At 45.4% G+C, this 21,111-nt stretch overlaps 1 long non-coding RNA gene across 1 annotated transcript in view; it reads right to left on the minus strand.

Moving 5' to 3' along the window:
* Window positions 1-9,289: 9,289 nt before the first annotated feature.
* The window catches only part of LOC140906358 (uncharacterized), a 176,523-nt gene continuing 164,701 nt past the window's right edge, over window positions 9,290-21,111 (minus strand). The window contains exon 4 of the long non-coding RNA XR_012157080.1: window positions 9,290-9,741. This is a non-coding gene — a long non-coding RNA (uncharacterized lncRNA). The remainder of the gene's footprint in view (window positions 9,742-21,111) is intronic.

The raw sequence follows: 21,111 nt of genomic DNA on the forward strand, positions 1-21,111 counted from the left end.
CTTCTGAATATCTCAAAACTTAAAGTAAAATTTTGCTTCTAACTTCCTCCTTTCTTTCCCCACCCTGACGCTGAAGCCTGGTCAAATGAGGCATTTAGCACATGAGTATCTAGGAACCTTCAGGCCACCTGCTGCTTTTCCATCAGCGTTACAGAACCAAAAGAAAGACCTGACCTGCACACGGCCTCGTCCTGAGACGCTCAGATGAATGCAGTTTATTGGACTGGATGGCACTGAACCGCCCACATATCCAGTGACATTGGGAAGACACAAAACAAAAGTCCATCCATAGCACCATAATTGAAGAGGCTGCATTTGCAAACCTGCCGCATAGAATCATAGAATACCAGGTTTGGAAGGGACCTCAGGAGGTCATCTAGTCCAACCCCCTGATCAAAGCAGGACCAATCCCCAATTAAATCATCCCAGCCAGGGCTTTGTCAAGCCTGACCTTAAAAACTTCTAAGGAAGGAGATTCTACCACCTCCCTAGGTAACGCATTCCAGTGTTTCACCACCCTCCTAGTGAAAAAGTTTTTCCTAATATCCAACCTAAACCTCCCCCACTGCAACTTGAGACCATTACTCCTTGTCCTGTCCTCTTCTACCACTGAGAATAGTCTAGAACCATCCTCTCTGGAACCACCTCTCAGGTAGTTGAAAGCAGCTATCAAATCCCCCCTCATTCTTCTCTTCTGCAGACTAAACAATCCCAGTTCCCTCAGCCTCTCCTCATAACTCATGTGTTCCAGACCCCTAATCATTTTTGTTGCCCTTCACTGGACTCTCTCCAATTTTTCCACATCCTTCTTGTAGTGTGGGGCCCAAAACTGGACACAGTACTCCAGATGAGGCCTCACCAATGTCGAATAGAGGGGAACGATCACGTCCCTCAATCAGCTCGCTATGCCCCTACTTATACATCCCAAAATGCCATTGGCCTTCTTGGCAACAAGGGCACACTGTTGACTCATATCCAGCTTCTCGTCCACTGTTACTTCGAGGTCCTTTTCCGCAGAACTGCTGCCTAGCCATTCGGTCCCTAGTCTGTAGCTGTGCATTGGGTTCTTCCGTCCTAAGTGCAGGACCCTGCACTTATCCTTATTGAACCTCATCAGATTTCTTTTGGCCCAATCCTCCAATTTGTCTAGGTCCCTCTGTATCCTATCCCTGCCCTCCAGCGTATCTACCACTCCTCCCAGTTTAGTATCATCCGCAAATTTGCTGAGAGTGCAATCCACACCATCCTCCAGATCATTTATGAAGATATTGAAGAAAACCGGCCCCAGGACCGACCCCTGGAACTGAGATACACCATAAACGTGAACTTTCCATGCCTCCACACTGCACAGAATCCATCTTCTTGCATACCCATTGTGAGATTAGACCAGGGAGTCGCAATAGCTTCCTTCCATTACGCACGGCTTCAAGCAGATGTCAAAATGCTACTGTCATTAGACTTTATGGTTCTGTCTGAGATCTACTGAATTTATGCAACTTTGGTTTAAGGCTAACGTTCAAAAGAACATCTGTATTCAGGAATGCACTTAAGGCACATGCTTAACTTTAAGCATTTGCTTAAGTCCCATTGAAGTCAATGGGACTTAAGCACATGTTCGGAGTTAAGCACATGCTTAAGTAATTACAGCAAAATCCTCTTTCTAAAAAATAAGTGGCCTCACTGTAAATAATATAACAAGACATCAAGTAGCCTAATTAGAAATAAAACAGTAGTTGGCTAATAATTCCTGCCGGTAATTACGCACTAACGACTGAGGTGCAAGAAATTTTCAGGAGACGGATGTGTTAGGCCTAGGTAGGGATCAACAAGGTTTTAGGGGCCATCAACTGCCAGAGAACACCTAGCACTCAAATAGTTCTTGGTATGTACAAGATGAGCATAGAAAATAGAATACAAAGGCCATGGATTTTTTAAAAAACTGGACTGTGCATTTTCAATGGGAGCTGGAGCTGGATGAGAAGTGGGGAAATTTCCCTGTTTTCCTTTTCCCTGAAGATTTGCTTTAATAGAAATTTTCTAAGAGGCTTAAAACACAGGAAAGACTGATGCAAGGGACTGATGGAAAAGATATGGGAGTGGAAGTCCCATGGAAACATCACTGGGGTCTTGGTAGATCCTTCTCTACTGTGGTTATTTGCCCAATTCCTGCCATCAGCATAGCTACACCACTGCAATCCCCTAGCGTAGAAAAGGCTAACCAGTATTGCTGTAGCTTTACTCTGCTTGAAATGGGTAAACTGCACCATGGGCTGCTGTGGCCTGCAAAGGTGTTTCAATGACCCTACAGTTGCCCAGTGGCTCAGAACTTTTGAGCCACAGGGATTCTCACCCGGTCATACACTCGGAGCAAGGATTTAAGGTGGGATAGCATGGAGTGAAAACATCCTGTATGTTAGCTAGAACAGCTTTAATCATTTCACCATATGACTGTGCTGGTGTCTCTAAACCTCTGACTGCCAGAAGATGGGACTGATATATGAGTCACTCATTGTTCTGTTCATTTCCTCTGAAGCATCTGACACTGGCCACCGGGCTAGACGGACCATTGATTCGACCCAGTATGGCTGTTTTTGTGTGCTGTCTTAAATAGGATGCTGTGGGTTGCGTGTTCACTGTGCCTCAGTGCATATCACTGAGAATATCAACTTAGCTTACAAATAAAATGATGGTCCTGCAAACTCAACCTGGGAACTGAGAGTCAAGCGGTGATCTTTTCTGCTAAAGTACCACCACCAAAAACCTACTCTCAACTGAACTGAATTACAGACAGAGGCCACTAACGTATCAGTAATACTCAACTGAATACTTACTATGGGTGCTGATTCAGAAGCCACAGAGAATTGACTTGACTTTCAAGATCACAGAGTGCACAGTTGGCAGTTAAAGGGAAAACACACACACCCTTTTTTTTTTTGGGGGGGGGGGGGGAAGGAGGGAGTAAATTGAGCAAATTTGATCTTGAAATACAACAATGGCCAGATCTTCAACTGGTGTAACTTGGCATGAGCCCTGTCATAAATATAAAGGGAAGGGTAAATACCTTTAAAATCCCTCCTGGCCAGAGGAAAAATCCTTTCACCTGTAAAGGGTTAAGAAGCTAGGATAACCTCGCTGGCACCTGACCAAAATGACCAATGAGGAGACAAGATACTTTCAAAAGCTGGGAGGAGGAAGAAAAACAAAGGGTCTGTGTCTGTCTGCGTGATGCTTTTGCCAGGGATAGAACAGGAATGGAGTCTTAGAATTTAGTAAGTAATCTAGCTAGATATGCGTTAAATTATGATTTCTTTAAATGGCTGAGAAATTAAGCTGTGCTGAATAGAATGGATATTCTTGTCCGCATGTCTTTTTGTAACTTAAGGGTTTGCCTAGAGGGATTCTCTATGTTTTGAATATAATTACCCTGTAAGGTATTTACCATCCTGATTTTATAGAGGTGATTCTTTTTTTACTTTTTACGTCTATTAAAATCCTTCTTTTCAGAAACTGAATGCTTTTTCATTGTTCTTAAGATCCAAGGGTTTGGGTCTGTGGTCACCTATGCAAACTGGTGAGGATTTTTACCAAACCTTCCCCAGGAAGTGGGGTGCAAGGGTTGGGAGGATTTTGAGGGGAAAGACGTTTCCAAACTATGCTTTCCTAATAAAAATAAACCCAGATAAACGTTTGGTGGTGGCAGTGGAAGTCCAAGGGTAAAGGGTAAATAGTCTGTACCTTGGGGAAGTTTTAACCTAAGCTGGTAAAAGTAAACTTAGGAAGTTTTCATGCAGGTCCCCACATCTGTACCCTAGAGTTCAGAGTGGGGAAGGAACCTTGACAAGCCCACTGAAATTAACGGAACGACACCACTTTACACTAGCTGAGGATCTAAGCCCTAATCATGCAACTTCACAGTGCCCATATTCCAGGGTACAACTTCACTTTATATAAGCGACTAGTGATTTCCGAGTGATAAGACAGTGGTTACGCAAAGAGCCTGTCCTCAAAGAACACCAGGCTGTGTATGGAGGGATAGCACCATCTCCACGTGAAAGGAGCTGCAATCTGATTGTGATTTATCACAAGCATATGACTAGTCTGAACCCATATTATGGAATTAGACCTAAGAACAAAGGGCATTTAGAGTCTCTTCTAGTGCATGCTCACTAAACCTCCGTCAGAACATTACCTCAGGGGATAAACACTTGGCCGGCTGCGTGCTGCAGCTATTGCTCAAGCCAGGGAAGGCAGCCAGGCTCTCACCAAATGACTGGGGCTCAGCACATTTTGGTATCACTGAGCCCAGCAGTTGTAGTGAGTCAGTGTTGCCCTGTGAGGTAAAGCTGAGGGAAGAAACTCTGCAGCCGGGGTTCTCAGCCTGGGGGCTGCAAATAGGTGGTTGCGAGCACTCTGCCCTTGCCATATTGCTAAATGGGAAGGAGACCCCAGCTGCTTGCTGAGAGGAGGGCTCTTGGGGCAGAAGGATTCCTGGCATGAAAAAGGCTGGGAACTGAGGAAGCTGTGTCGGTTTCTCAGAAGGGGAAGGCTACAGGTTCCCATCTGAAAGCCAGGGGAGATTCTAGGGTGATGAGGTCTCCTTTGGGTTTATAATCCAATCTAACCGAGACCTCCCACCGAGGGAGGACTTCCTGACTCTTCAAGAGAGTTTGAGTAGCTGTTGCTTTAGGACAATTTACCTACTAGATGCTTTGTCCCTCTGACACCAGGAATGACTTTATCCAGAGTCCAAGAAAAAGGAACAGGGTGAAGAATATCCTGGGATATCAGGCAGTTTTGGCCTGCAGCCATACCACCAAGGGCTGTGATTTTGTCAGAGCTCACCAGGTGCTGCAGGAAGCAGTCTTGTTGATTTAACAGGTAGTACTTTTCCCTTTGACTTAGAAGTGAACCAGGCCGCAGCATGGTGTCAGGGGGTGCTATACTATGGGAGGTACAGCCTTTCAGAGGCAACCTATAGCTAAGGGCCTGTTCACACAAGATCGTTACATAACCGATGGGATCTTCTGAAAGCATAGGTTTCAGAGTAGCAGCCGTGTTAGTCTGTATTCGCAAAAAGAAAAGGAGTACTTGTGGCACCTTAGAGGCTAACCAATTTATTTGAGCATAAGCTTTCGTGAGCTACAACTCACTTCATCGGATGCATTCAGTGGAAAATACAGTGAGGAGATTTATATACACACAGAACATGAAAAAATGAGTGTTTATCATGCACACTGTAAGGAGAGTGATCACTTAAGATGAGCTATTACCAGCAAGAGAGCGGGGGGGGGGGGGGACACACACCCTTTGTAGTGATAATCAAGGTGGGCCATTTCCAGCAGTTGACAAGAACATCTAAGGAACTGGGGGGGGGGGGGGGAGGGGGGGGAAATAAACAAGGGGAAATAGTTTTACTTTGTGTAATGACTCAACCACTCCCAGTCTCTATTCAAGCCTAAGTTAATTGTATCCAGTTTGCAAATTAATTCCAATTCAGCAGTCTCTCCTTGGAGTCTGTTTCTGAACTCTTTGTTGAAGAATAGCCATTTTTAAGTCAGAAATCGAGTGACCAGAGAGATTGAAGTGTTCTCCGACTGGTTTATGAATGTTATAATTCTTGACATCTGTTTTGTGTCCATTTATTCTTTTACGTAGAGACTGTCCAGTTTTACGTAGAGACTGTCCAGTTATGACTGTCCAGTCATAAGCTTTTGTGAGCTACAGCTCACTTCATCGGATGCATACTCTTTCCACAGTATGCATCCGATGAAGTGAGCTGTAGCTCACGAAAGCTTATGCTCAAATAAATTGGTTAGTCTCTAAGGTGCCACAAGAACTCCTTTTCTTTTAGCGAATACAGACTAACACGGCTGTTACTCTGAAACTGTTAAACAGCAGACACATTCCACCCCAGAGGTGTTTGCCTTTAAAACGCTGCGTGAAGTGACTTCTTTTATAAAGTGTACAAAAGCATGCAAAACTCTCTGGCCCCGTTTGGGAGGAAAGAAGCCCTGTACAGATGGAAAGGGGGAGGGGACAGCTCAGTGGTTTGAGCATTGGCCTACTAAACCCAGGGTTGTGAGTTCAATCCTTGAGGGGGCAATTTAGGGATCTGGGGCAAAAATTGGGGATTGGTCCTGCTTTGAGCAAGGGGTTGGACTAGATGACCTTCTAAGGGGTTGGACTAGATGACCTTCCCTTCCAACCCTGATATTCTATGATTCTAAGGGGACATTTTAACAGGTTAAGTTTGTCCTAATAAGGACAGAGATTGAATTATCCTTAGGTTCACCCCGATAAGGGAGTAATTCATCTGGTAAAGAGTTTTCTTTGAGAGCAAACAAAAGAAGCAAATGAACAGCTGCCTTCTCCAGGTATGTGTTAGGGGAGTTTGACAGAGATGATCCTTTTATTGGTTTCATTCTCTACCCTTCAGCTTGTAAGCTCCTATGGATAAATCCTGCTTTCTTAGAAAAGGCACAATTAGAGAAAAAAGGGATTCATCAGCAGACAGGAAAATACATGACCTGCAGCAGCAAACCAGCTCAGTCTTTGGAGCCTCAATCCCACACTGCAACGTCCTTTGGCCAAACCAGGAAGAGCACCAAAAGGGAAGTACACCAGAACGGGGGCAGACAGAAGAAAGAAGGATAGCATTATCTTCTCCTCTCTCTCTCTCCACAACACACGCGGCCTGGAAAGATTCCTGGAGAAGGTGTCTGCAAAGATGGGCTACAAGGAACGGGGAGGAGAAGACAAAGAAGAAACATGCACGATTGAAAAGGTAACAGAAGACTAAAGGGACTACAATAAGAAAGGGTAAATCCACGTGTCCCCATAATGCTGCGCCCATCGTGAGCTTTGGAAAGAGGCACTGAGGTCTTTGCTGTGGACCTGAGATTGCCTTACCAGCGGGCTTGACAGGATTAGATTTTTACTGGTAGATACTGGTCAACATCGAGTTCACTGTGTGCATACACACACCGGCAAACAAATATTTCCATCAATGATAACTGAAATGTATACATACAAAGTAAAAAAAAAAAAAAATTGATGAAAACTGTACAAATCCTTAATACCCGTAATGTCGCACAACTGTGAATATTTAAATCGATACAAATTGAAACAAATGAACCACAACAAACAGAGCGGTCAAAAATATATTAAAAAGAAAAATCTAATTCTGCCAAGCCCACTTACAAGGAACACGTTTACCACTACTTTCCTTCCTTGTTTTCACTTCCCACCCCCATCGCCAGCAGCTGATGCAAAACCTGCAGCGCGGTCAATTTCCAATGAAACCTGGACTCACAAGCTCTACAGTCCTTGTTCCGCGTCAGCGCTGGCCCGCACTGCAGCTTTGTGCAACGAAGAGCAATGCCTCTGTGCTGGGTGACAAGGCCTCTCTCTGAATCAGCAAAGCCCTTGATAAGAAATGTCATCCCTTCACCGGGTAATTTTAGCCAGTCAGATAAGAATCTCTATCCGGTTCAAACATATGGCTAGCTGCAGAGCACACAGCAAACAAGCAGGGTAATTTATTTGCTTTGTGCTAAGGGCACCCCTGAACCAAGACGAGCTGATTCAATGAAATAATAAGCTCTAAATTACACTCCATTCTTATTTGGGGGCCTGGTATATTCTCATGCTGGCAGTGACACAAGCTTGTCTTGTACAGAATTCCCTGTCCTGTATCTCCTCTCCTCTGACCATAAACCTACTAAAGAGACAATGGTAACCATACAAATAATAAAAACACGGAGCTTTAATGGTGTTATACACATTCCTGCCCTAGTTAGCAAATAGATAATACTTACAACTTGTAAAGCTATGTTCACCCAAAGCTCTGACAGCACTTTATAAAAAGGTGGGTAAGTATTATCTTCGTTTAAAAAAGGGGCCAACTGAGAGGTTAAGTGACAAGGTCACACAGCGAGTCAGTAGCAGAGCCAGGAAGAGCTCTCCTGCCTCGTGAGATCAGAACCACAATTTAAAATTAAAGTTTTATAGCACCACTGATGTGTAGGACCCTTAAACATTTTCAGTGCCATGTATAACTTAGTACCCATTACTTCGGTGTACTGGGCCATAACACCGGGCCAGATGCTGCCCTTTCAATGAGACTACTCACAGAGTAAGGTGCTACTCAGTATAAGGTGGCAAACATCTAACCCACAAAGCCACACAAGCACATTCATAAGAAGCACCTAAAGTTCTTATCCTTGCTCTTTTTAACAGACTGCTTATCATTTAAAATGCACAAATGCTTTTGTTCTTTAAACATGGGGAAGTTCATTCCCAGCCTGAGAGCTGGCATGGCGAGTTTCATTCCGAAATTGACTTTTACAGCTGAGTCAAACCACTGAAACTGGGTTTACAAGGAAGTGGACTGATCTGGCATTTGGAAATGAGATACGGAGCCTTTCAGCTCTCTGATCCAAACCCAGTCCAGGAAAGAAGTAAGCATGTTTGTTTTTTAAACTATTTGCTGGCTACTCACTGATGTATGTGAAACGAGTATGCGATCTCAAGGAATGTGAGGAAGTTTGTGGCAAAGCAGGGAACTGAACTCAGATCTCCCAAGCCCTAGTCTGGTGCCCTACCCACTTGAAGTTATGTCTACACTGCAATTAAACACCCCCGGCTGACGCCTGCCAGCTGGATCGAGCTCAGGGGCTGTTTAATTGTGGTGTAGCTGTTAGGGCTCAGACTGCAGCCCAAGCTCTGGGACCCTCCCGCCTCACCCTCAAGCTGGGCCCTGGTGTTTTTCTAGCATGTTGAGGGGCCTCAGAAAGAAAAAAGCTTGAGAACCCCTTCGTTAAATTACAAAGGGTGACAAAATTAATCCTCTACTTTAGTTTGTTCTGCTGGTTTTTTTTCCTTGCATTTCTTCCATCACATTGTCTGAAGCTGTGAGAGATTACTCACTTTCGTTGCTCACGCTGCTTTGAAAAAACTCACACTAGCACAAGGCTGCCGTGTTCCGGGTACAAATAACGCGGGGGAATATTTGAGGGACATTCTCTCCTCTCCAAAAAATATAGCTATTTCCACTGGAATAAAAGAAAATCAAGGAATCTGTTCTGTTTGTGAAAAAAAACATACTGTTACCAGATTTAACTACATGGACCCACTTGACTGGATGATTTTTACAGAAACGCCACTGCAGTCGCTGCTGGCCCATGGCAATTTCCAGATTTACTTTGTGCAGGCGGGCACATCCAAACGGAAGGACAGCAGCCAGAAAAGGGAGTGCAACAGAGGTTGTAGGAAGCTGGGGAAACCACCCAAGTAAAAAGCAAGCATTTGTATGCATCATCATTTACTCTTTTGATGCCTCGGTTTGGTTTGGTTTTTTACCTGCATATCCTCATGTAATGGGTCGCCCTCATCCCCAGGAGGCCTCTTTGCAACATAACTAGCAAGTTTTCCACCTGCAGTGTCATTCCTGAAGCATTCCATTTCTCTTGGTATGTTCCATCTCTCCTAAAGTGAGAAATTCCAGTCTCTTCCTTCTTTTGATTGCTCCCAACAGCAGCAAGCGCTCCATCTGGTATGGCCAAGTACCCAAGACCATCTTTTCTTCATTTGTGATTATCCTTGGGATATAGAATTAAAAACCACCTGCCTTCCAAAAGCCTATTTGTGTGTGCCTTGAGAGTCCAGAATAGCTTCACAGCCAACGATGAAACAAGCCAATTCAGAGCATGCACCCACTTCGCCATCACCGTCACTGACAACCTGTGCAGAAGAGACAATAACTTTAGGGTTTAATTTGGACAGATTGCCCCGTCTTTTGGCCTCTACATGTCATCATTAGTAATAAATAAAATAGTACCTAGCTCTTTATATAGCACTCTTCATCAGTAAGTCTCAAAGCAATCTCACAATCCTTAATATATTTGTCCTCAACACCTGGGGAGGTAGGGCAGTGCCATTATCCGCATGCTACAAATGGGGAACTAAGACACAGGGAGACTCAGCCCTGGTCTACACTACACAGTTAGCACGACATAATGCAGTTTATGTCGACCTATGTCAGCGTACACACTACCGCCTTGCTCCTGCCAACATGAGTGCCCTACTATGCTGACATCATAACTCCACCTCCATGAGAGGCGTAGGATTATATCGGTATAGTTAGGCCCACACAGTGTCAATGTAGACACTGCGTTACTTACATTGGCTGTTGGCTGTCTTGGCCTACTATTGGATCTCTGCTCCAAGCCCTGCTGCCCTCCAGGGTCCCAACTCAGAGCCCGGCTGCCCCCCTGGGCTCTTGGTTCCTCACCGGGAACACAGCAGCCTACTGGACTCTGCGCGACTCCCCCAACTCCCAGCTGGGAGCAGGAAAGCTAGAAGCCAGGGAGGAGAGAGGGAAGCTGGGCTCTCGCTGCGGAGCTGTGCGGAGCCGAGAGCCCAGGGTGGTATCGCTCCTGGTGAGGACACTCATCACCAACAGAAGGAGAGTAGTGCGGACATCAGGTCAATTTAAGATTGCAGTTTAGACATGCCCTAAGTGAACTGCCCAAGAATGTGAGGAAGTCTGTGGCAGAGCAGGGAACTAAACCCAGGTCCTAGTCTGGTGCCCTACCCACTTGAAGGTATGTCTACACTGCAATTAAACACCCCCAGCTGAACCCTGCCAGCTGGATCAGGCTCAGGGGCTGTTTAATTGTGGTGTAGATGTTCGGGCTTGGGCTGCAGCCCAAGGTCTGGGACCCTCCTGCTTAAGTCCAAGCCCGAACAGCTACTCCTCAATTAAACAGCTCCTTAGCTCGAGCCAGCTGGCATGGGTCAGCCGTGGGTGTTTAACTGCAGTATAGACATACCTTTGATCTAACCATCCTTCTGAAAACATCTTCTTCCCCAGAGAGAATGAGAACTGAATTGCCTTTACTGAACCAACAGAAGGAAAATCTTGTTCTTGTCCATAAAGCCAGCAGACAAAAGATATAATTCAGGAAGTCAGAATGTTGAGTAGGGAGGTATTTAGATACTTGAAATGGCTTTGGTACACAAAAAAAGAACATAGAACATACAGTGGGCCGAATCCTGTGCTGATTTACACCCTGATTACCCAGGGTCAGTGCAGATGTTGGCCTCACTGTTTGTAGAAGTTGGATCCAATCCAGAGACAGGAACAACTGCAAAATTGAGTCTGGATTTGAATCCAAATTTTCCCAAAGCTGGGAAATGTTCACACCTGGAATGTCTGCTGCGACCTGTCTCCTGATCCTGCTAGGCGTGAAGGCCTTCTGCTCCTGCTTACTTCAATGGGAGTGAAAGGCTCTCAGAACCTCCAGGAGCGGCTTGTGCTCTGCAGCTTGCTGGATCAAGCCTACAGCAGCTGAACCAAACCACTTCATTGTACAGCTCGTAACGGGGAAACCGGAAGGTACAGACGAATGGGCAAAGCTTTGTTCACAGATGATATTTTAAAGGGCTGGAGAGGCATAAGAAGGCTGCTCCAGGCAGCACAAGCTGCAGAGGAACAGGCACTCTCACTAGAAATGGACAGAGCGGAAGCCACTGTCAAATAACCAAAGAAGTGGGAAGGGAGGAGAGAGAGAGAAACGGTCTGTGAGGCAGGCAGGGGCAAGGCCGTGCACATGGCAGAAATAAGGAGAGAAACTCTGATTTTGGTGGCAGTCAGCAGAGGGGTTGGATGATGGGCACAACACGGTGTTTTTGACTTTGTCTCCGAGTAGGTGGAAAGCAGCACGCAGTGAGGTCTGGACTTAAACCGAGTCTCTCAACTACATTACTAGCTCAAGCTTCAGTAACAGTTGATCTTCAACCTGCCCCCATCCCCTGACTGGCAAGCTATCTCGAGCTTAAAGCCCCACTGAACTCAAGCTAGAGAATTGAGAGTGCGGACAGGAGTCAGGTGAGGGGCACCAAACGAGTTACACCTCATTCTAACACTGCAAGGAAGACATACCCTTAGGAGACCTCAGCTGGGCAACTGGGATCCCTGACACAATCCTCTTAGTGAGGAGGTGAACAATGATATCGATGCAGTGAGACTGCGAGGCGGTGTCAGCACAATATAAACCAACCCAAGGAAGAAAAAGTCTGAAGCCATCTCTCTGTCAGGCTTGCCTGACACTGACAGCTGCCACTGGGTTTTCCACAAAGGGAGCACGATTTCTATGCCATTCACCTCTACGACACGAGGGGAAGGCCTCCCAAGCAGAACTGCAACCCACACAATGTATACTGTGGCCACATGGCCCTGGTTTTGGGTTAACTCTCCACACTCCCTCTCTGCGCACTCGCAGTGCAAAGCCTACTGAAAGCTGCTCTTGCTTGGCTGCTGGGTTTCTCTCCCTTCTGTGGCTGGTGTAAGAAAATCCTCCTTCCTCTGGTGGCGACATGGAATTGTATCACCTTGATTGGGTAGAAGAGCTCTGACCTTCACATACTTCATAGAATATCAGGGTTGGAAGGGACCCCAGAAGGTCATTTAGTCCAACCCCCTGCTCGAAGCAGGACCAATTCCCAGTTAAATCATCCCAGCCAGGGCTTTGTCAAGCCTGACCTTAAAAACCTCTAAGGAAGGAGATTCTACCACCTCCCTAGGTAACGCATTCCAGTGTTTCACCACCCTCCTAGTGAAAAAGTTTTTCCTAATATCCAATCTAAACCTCCCCCACTGCAACTTGAGACCATTACTCCTCGTTCTGTCATCTGCTACCATTGAGAACAGTTTAGAGCCATCCTCTTTGGAACCCCCTTTCAGGTAGTTGAAAGCAGCCATCAAATCCCCCCTCATTCTTCTCTTCTGCAGACTAAACAATCCCAGCTCCCTCAGCCTCTCCTCATAACTCATGTGTTCCAGTCCCCTAATCATTTTTGTTGCCCTTCGCTGGACTCTCTCCAATTTATCCACATCCTTCTTGAAGTGTGGGGCCCAAAACTGGACACAGTACTCCAGATGAGGCCTCACCAATGTCGAATAGAGGGGAACGATCACGTCCCTCGATCTGCTCGCTATGCCCCTACTTATACATCCCAAAATGCCATTGGCCTTCTTGGCAACAAGGGCACACTGCTGACTCATATCCAGCTTCTCGTCCACTGTCACCCCTAGGTCCTTTTCCGCAGAACTGCTGCCTAGCCATTCGGTCCCTAGTCTGTAGCTGTGCATTGGGTTATTCCGTCCTAAGTGCAGGACCCTGCACTTATCCTTATTGAACCTCATCAGATTTCTTTTGGCCCAATCCTCCAATTTGTCTAGGTCCTTCTGTATCCTATCCCTCCCCTCCAGCGTATCTACCACTCCTCCCAGTTTAGTATCATCCACAAATTTGCTGAGAGTGCAATCCACACCATCCTCCAGATCATTTATGAAGATATTGAACAAAACCGGCCCCAGGACCGACCCTTGGGGCACTCCACTTGATACCGGCTGCCAACTAGACATGGAGCCATTGATCACTACCCGTTGAGCCCGACAATCTAGCCAGCTTTCTACCCACCTTATAGTGCATTCATCCAGCCCATACTTCCTTAACTTGCTGACAAGAATACTGTGGGAGACCGTGTCAAAAGCTTTGCTAAAGTCAAGAAACAATACATCCACTGCTTTCCCTTCATCCACAGAACCAGTAATCTCATCATAAAAGGCGATTAGATTAGTCAGGCATGACCTTCCCTTGGTGAATCCATGCTGGCTGTTCCTGATCACTTTCCTCTTATGCAAGTGCTTCAGGATTGATTCTTTGAGGACCTGCTCCATGATTTTTCCAGGGACTGAGGTGAGGCTGACTGGCCTGTAGTTCCCAGGATCCTCCTTCTTCCCTTTTTTAAAGATTGGCACTACATTAGCCTTTTTCCAGTCATCCGGGACTTCCCCGGTTCGCCACGAGTTTTCAAAGATAATGGCCAATGGCTCTGCAATCACAGCCGCCAATTCCTTCAGCACTCTCGGATGCAACTCGTCTGGCCCCATGGACTTGTGCACGTCCAGCTTTTCTAAATAGTCCCTAATCACCTCTATCTCCACAGAGGGCTGGCCACCTCTTCCCCATTTTGTGATGCCCAGCGCAGCAGTCTGGGAGCTGACCTTGTTAGTGAAAACAGAGGCAAAAAAAGCATTGAGTACATTAGCTTTTTCCACATCCTCTGTCACTAGGTTGCCTCCCTCATTCAGTAAGGGGCCCACACTTTCCTCGGCTTTCTTCTTGTTGCCAACATACCTGAAGAAACCCTTCTTGTTACTCTTGACATCTCTGGCTAGCTGCAGCTCCAGGTGCGATTTGGCCCTCCTGATATCATTCCTACATGCCCGAGCAATATTTTTATACTCTTCCCTGGTCATATGTCCAACCTTCCACTTCTTGTAAGCTTCTTTTTTATGTTTAAGATCCGCTAGGATTTCACCATTAAGCCAAGCTGGTCGCCTGCCATATTTACTATTCTTTCGACTCATCGGGATGGTTTGTCCCTGTAACCTCAACAGGGATTCCTTGAAATACAGCCAGCTCTCCTGGACTCCTTTCCCCTTCAAGTTAGTCCCCCAGGGGATCCTGGCCATCCGTTCCCTGAGGGAGTCGAAGTCTGCTTTCCTGAAGTCCAGGGTCCGTATCCTGCTGCTTACCTTTCTTCCCTGCATCAGGATCCTGAACTCAACCAACTCATGGTCACTGCCTCCCAGATTCCCATCCACTTTTGCTTCCCCCACTAATTCTACCCGGTTTGTGAGCAGCAGGTCAAGAAAAGCGCCCCCCCAGTTGGTTCCTCTAGCACTTGCGCCAGGAAATTGTCCCCTACGCTTTCCAAAAACTTCCTGGATTGTCTATGTACCACTGTATTGCTCTCCCAGCAGATATCAGGAAAATTAAAGTCACCCATGAGAATCAGGGCATACTTCTCAGAGTCAAGATGGTGATATTTAGAAAGAGCAATTCTCTGCTGTCACTTTACACAGGTAACGGAAGTGTGCTTGTTTCTATTCTCTCTCTCACTCTCCCGCCGCCCCCAATCACAGAAATGTAGGGCTGGAAGGGACCTCGAGAATTCATCTAGTAGAGCCCCCTGTGCTGAGGCAGGACCAAGTAAACCTAGACCGTCCCTGACAGGTGTTTGTCCAACCTGTTTTCAAAAACTAACTTCCCTTGGAAGCCTATTCCAGAGCTCAACTACCTTGACAGTTACAAAGTTTTTCCTAACATCTAACCTATGTCTTCCTTGTTGCTGATTGACCCCATTACTTCTTGTCCCATCTTCCGTGGACATGGAGAACAACTGATCACCGTCCTCAACATATTAGAAGGCTTATCAGGTCCCCCCGCAGCCTTCTTTTCTCAAGACTAAACGTCAACAATTTTTTAACCTTTCCTCAGAGGTTAGGTTTTTCTAAACCTTTTATCATTTTTGTTGCTCTCCTCTGGACTTGGCCACATCTTTCCTAAAGTGTAGCGCCCAGAACTGGATACAGTCCTCCAGCTGAGGCCTCACGAGTGCTGAGTAAAATGGGACAATTACCTCCCATGACTTACATACGACACTCCTGTTAATACATCCCAGAATGCCATTAGCCTTTTCTGCAGCTGCATCACATTGACGACTCTTACTCAATTTATTGACCACTATAATCCCTGATCCTTTTCAGCAGTATGACCACCTAGCCAGGTATTACCCATTTTGTTGTGCACTTGATTTTTCCTTCTAAGGAAAGTACATTGCACTTGTTTTTATTGTATTTCATCTTGTTGATTACAGACCAACTCTCCAATTTGTCACGGTTGTTTTGAATTCTAATCCTGTCCTCCAAAGTGCTTGCAACACCTCCCAGTTTGGTGTCCTCTACAGAATTTATAAGCACACACTCCATTCAATTATCCAAGTCATTAATGAAAATACTGGCCTCTTACTATTTCTCCTATCCTTTCTTCGCATCGGGACAGCATGCTGCTGTGCCTTTAATATTGTTTCCTTGAGAAACTGCTACCTCTTCTGAATTCCTTTTTCCCTTATGTTTTCTTCTCACGGGATTTTACCTGCCAGTTCTCTGAGTTTCTCAAAGCCTGTTTTTTGAAATCCATTGTCCTCATTCTGTTGCTCACTCTTTCCTTACCTTAGGACCATGAAATCTATTGTTTCAAGATCACTTTTACCCAAATTGCCTTGCACCTTCAGATCCGCTACCAATTCTTCCATGTTGATCAGAATCAAGTCTAAAATGGCTGTCCCGCTGGTTACTTCCTCCACTTTCTGGAACAAAAAGTTGTCCCAGTAAATTTCAAGAACTTACTGGAAATTTTGTGTTTTGCCATATTACTTTTCCAGTGGAAGTCTGGGTAGTTAAAGGCACCATTACTACCAGGTCTTGTGTTTTGGATATTTCTGTTATTTGTTCTAGAGATACCTCAACCACCTTCTCTTCCCCATTCGGTGGTCTGTAGTAGACCCCTACCAGGATGTCACCCCTATTTTTAGTCCTTTTATCTTTATGCAGATACTCTTAACTGGTCTGCCTTCCACCTCCTTCTGAACCTCAAAACAAGTGTATATATTCTTGACGTATAATGGAATACCTCCTCTTTTATTACCTAGCCTGTCCTTCCTGAGCAAGCTATACCACTCTATTCAAATATTCCAGTCATGAGATTTATGCCATCTCTATGATGCCAAATAAGTCATAATTTAGTTTACGTACTAATACTTCCAGTTCTTCCTGTTTATTCCCCATACTCCTTGCATCTCTGTAGACACCTAAGATGTTGAGCAGATTTTCCCCACTCATTACCCTTCTGTTGCTTCAGTGACCCTCTTGCACTCTGCCATACCCCCAACATACAACACACTGTTAAAGTTGCCCCTTTTTAATACTTATTCCCTCAGCACATGGAGTTGCTGAGGGGAACTTTGTAATGAAGGAACACAGTTATAACCCACTAAATGGGAAGATGTTTCCTGTAATTTTGGTTTCTATATTTCATACACATCAATCCATGGAGATGTGCCAGGCCAGCAGCTGAGGCTGAAGGGACAATTTTTACCATCTAGAAAAGACTCTCCCAAATGATGGCAGAAAGGTACAAAACCTTCAATGCTTCGACATATTTTACCAAACTGCTATGACTAGCCAGGCTTGCGAGACATGGGATCACCTCAATGTCAATCTCAGTTGAAGCAAGACCATAGTCGGGTGGGCTGGAATGAAGTCTTTTCCATAGTTTTGAGGGTTAAACATTTTTATAAAAATCTTGGCTAGAGCAGGATTGTTCAAGATGACGCAGTGACATTGCTCAGAAGCCATGATGCAGCGTAAGTGCCTAGACAGATAGGAATCACAAAGGTGTACACAACAGTACTGAGGGACCCTTCTGCCCACCTCACAGATCTTTATGCACATATCTCTATCCCCACAAACAACACATCTCTCTCTCACCCACCCCCCATGGAAAAATCACCCCACCCCCAAAAGTTTTGCAGCTTCATGACATGGAGCTCCCTTCCCACACACACGCTCATCTTTGGAAAGCACATACTGTACAAGCCAGAAAAGAGTCTCGCCTCCCCAGTGTAACATGAAACAATGGCAATATATGAGGCTGATCCAGAGCAGTGCAAGCCCACAGACCTCTGTGTGACTTTACTGGGAAGGATGGGTGATCAGCAGCTCTCCGGACCAGTCTCTCTCCATGTTATCACTGCCTGTTAAGACTTCAGTCGGCTGCAGACAGGGCTCCTGAGGTGAATCTGACTTGGAAACTGGCTGCTTCTGCTTGTCAAAAATTAGTGGTGATCCTCGCCACCTTTAGAAGTCCTTGAGGCAGAGAGAGGTAAACAGAGTGCTGCTTTTCTATGGTGAGCAGAGCTCTGCCACACACACACAACTTACTTAAAACAGATACAAATGTCAAGCAAGGGTTTGTAGTGTGCGTCCACACGTGGACTGGAAAACTCTGCGCCTTCTGATCAGCAGCATCTGGCAGGCATCCTTAGGCTGCCTGAGCCATTCTGCTCAATAATCACTCTCCCTCGACTCTCAGTGAGTAACGACGGTTCCATTGCAGATGCAGACACAGTGACAATCAGAGAGAAAACTCCAGCACTTTTAGTAATACCGAACCTGGCACCAGGGATCTGAGCTGTCCTGAAACTGCCCTGCCCCTGTAAGACCACCGCATGCGGACAACCCCAGCAAGGTGATCTTACAGTACTAAACCCTGACACATGATGGAGAGTACAGCAGCTCCCCAGGAGTAGGTGGAAGAATCTGAATCCTTTTTTCACACCTCCCTGTCTGCACCGGTGGAGCTCACACTGGTCTCAAGCTAAATTAAACTCTGCCGGTGCAAACAGAGGAATTATCCCTCTACACTAGGGGTTTGCACCAGTGCAGCTACACTGAGGGCTGTAACAGAGACAAATCCACAGTGCGGACAAGACTTATACTGAGTGAGTATTAAGTACAAAAGTACATTTAAAAACCTCATCAGAATGATCAAGCCAAGGAGAATTCGGCTTAAGGTTGGACATACATCAGACCTGGATTCAACCCTGTATATGGTCCAATGGAATGACACCACTCCTAGCTTAAATTAAACCCTATCCACCATCCAGTATTAACAACAGCCTGACTATTCATTAATAAGCCAAGAAGAAGTACGTCCAGGTAGAAAATACCGGGTATGGTCTGCCATTCGAATGACCTCAATAGAGAACAATGACCTAGCTGGTACAGTTGGGGAGAGGCAGCAAAGGGCAATGTATGTCATTGGAGATTCACACGATCTACCTTCCCCCCTCCATCATATGTACATAATGAAAGGACTTGTGAAATGGACGAAGGTGACAGGGACATGAAATCATTAAAATTAGAAATGTAGACAGAGCTCTTTGCCGAAAGTCTATTTAAAAAAAGAAAGAAAGGAACAGGCAGGACTGAGACAAAACCCTAGAATCTCTTAAAAAAAGCTGGCAGAAAATACAGAGCCATTTAGGAAGACTGAAAAAAAAACCCAGGATTTGTGGAAAGGTTTCAAATGCAGGAGCGCTATGGGACTGCATTACCTGAAAGGGGGCGGAAGGCCTGCCTGTCAGCAGTGATGGCCAACAGCCGTTTCCAGTGGCTTTACAGCTGCTCAACACCCCATCAAATCAGAGCACACATTTTGTTTCTTGAGCAACATGATATGGGGCCGGATCCTCAGCTGGGGCAGATCAGTGCACCTCCACTTAAGTCAAGAAAGGCAGGCTGATTTACACCAGCTGAGGGTCTGACCCATCATCTTGGAGCAAAAGAAATGCTTGTGCAAGACCTAGCACAATGGGGTCCTGGTCGGTCCCTGCAGCTTCTTGGACTATGGCAATATAAATAATAATTTAGTATGGCAGAATGCACAGCATGGTAAAAAGGAGGAGGGGGGGAAAAAAAAAAACTTGGGTCAATTTCTTCCACATTTTTCCATGGGAAGGGGGCTTGTTTGGGGGGGTGGATACTGGAGAAAAAAAATTACTGCATAGATGGAAAGATATCTGCTGGAATTGTTGGTAAGTACCTTCCTGGCTGGTAAGTAAATTGACATTCTGTGGGAGGGGGACAGGTGGAGCTCTCGGAGAAACTTTTTGAGGGCTATCCCTTTCAATGTCTTTTTAACAACTCCGATTTGATGCACGAGGCTTTGTTTTAGACATCCTGAGGTAACCCACAGGTGCAGAAAAGCTAAACAAACAGAAATTCCTCCTGTCCCCCCAGTTACTTGTCCTGTAAGTGCAAAACGCAGGGAACAATCCTGCAGTTCTGCTGGGACTGAAGGAAAAAAACTCTGTAAAGCTTCATGCTGCAGCATGCAAGCATAGGGACGTTTGCTGCAGCACTCTCATGACGTAACATTGCAAAACACCAGTTAAAATTAGTCTCCACTGCCTCGGTCATTGTTGCTTAATTCCACTCCTTCAGGATTTCAATTGGTTATTTTTAATTTTTTAGGACAGGCTGTGTTTTTAAATGTTTGTTTTCTTTTAACAGTGTTGGTGTCAGCCATTGTTTTGTTCCAATGTGGCGTAGTCATAACTGCAGAGGGGTAGTATGATCGAATGGCCAAAGCCCCTGACAAAGTCGGAAGAACTAGATTCTGTTCCTAGCTCTGCCACAGACTGGCTATTGGCCTTATACGAGTCAATCTACCCCGTGCCTCAGTTCTCCGTTTGTGAAAGAGGGACAGTATTTCTCTACTTCACAGGAGAGGGGAGAATTGATGATAAAATCAATTAATGATTGTGAGGTATTTAGGCACTCTATTAATCACAGCCACATAAGTACTTAAAGAGAGAGCAGCTGACACAGTTGATTCTCCCTCACTTGAAATCTTTAAATCAAGACTGGATGTCTTTCTAACAGATATTCGCTAGCCCAAACACAGGAATGACTGGGTGAAATTCTATGACCTATGTGATGCGGGAGGTCAGACTAGATGATCATAGTGGTCCCTTCTGGTCCAAAAATCTCTAGTTACTGGTGATTACTTGGCCAACTCCACTCTCCATTCCACATGTATACATCAGTGGAAACTGCAGTGATGTCAAAAGAGTAATGCCGCTATTGAGTGTGATCAGAACCAGGCTCCGTGTGTTTGGAACAGCAGTTGCTGAAAGAAAACCCATGAATTCCTGCTGATCCACACTCTTCAAAGGTAGTTTTACATTAAAGTAATATTGGTGTTTTGAAGTCACAGAGCTTAAATGATCTAAGTCTCTCAGGATTACAGAATCATTTTGCTAGCACCAGGCCTTAGAAAGGCTCTAAATATTTCAATAAGGAGCATTACTTCCGACCATGTTTGGCTTTAATGGCTTAGAAACGGGGCAGGGTTAAGGAAGAAAAGGTGGAAGTGAGGGTGCTAATTAACTTATACAAGCAATGGAGTGAGGCCAAAACTCTCTCACCAATAGCAACAACAATAATCAACCATTGACCCAAGTGGAACAATCACAATCACAGTTGACGTTTTAAGTTATGACTTTAAAACCATCCTCAGGATTCCAGTGTGGCAGGAGCTCACATGGGCTGGTCTCTGACTTAAGCAGGGGGATAAGCACCAACATTTTACTGTGTCAGCTCAACACGCAAAATATAAAAATGGAAGGTCACAA

Source organism: Lepidochelys kempii, chromosome 2 (assembly GCF_965140265.1).
Source record: "Lepidochelys kempii isolate rLepKem1 chromosome 2, rLepKem1.hap2, whole genome shotgun sequence".
Taxonomy (NCBI): domain Eukaryota; kingdom Metazoa; phylum Chordata; order Testudines; family Cheloniidae; genus Lepidochelys; species Lepidochelys kempii.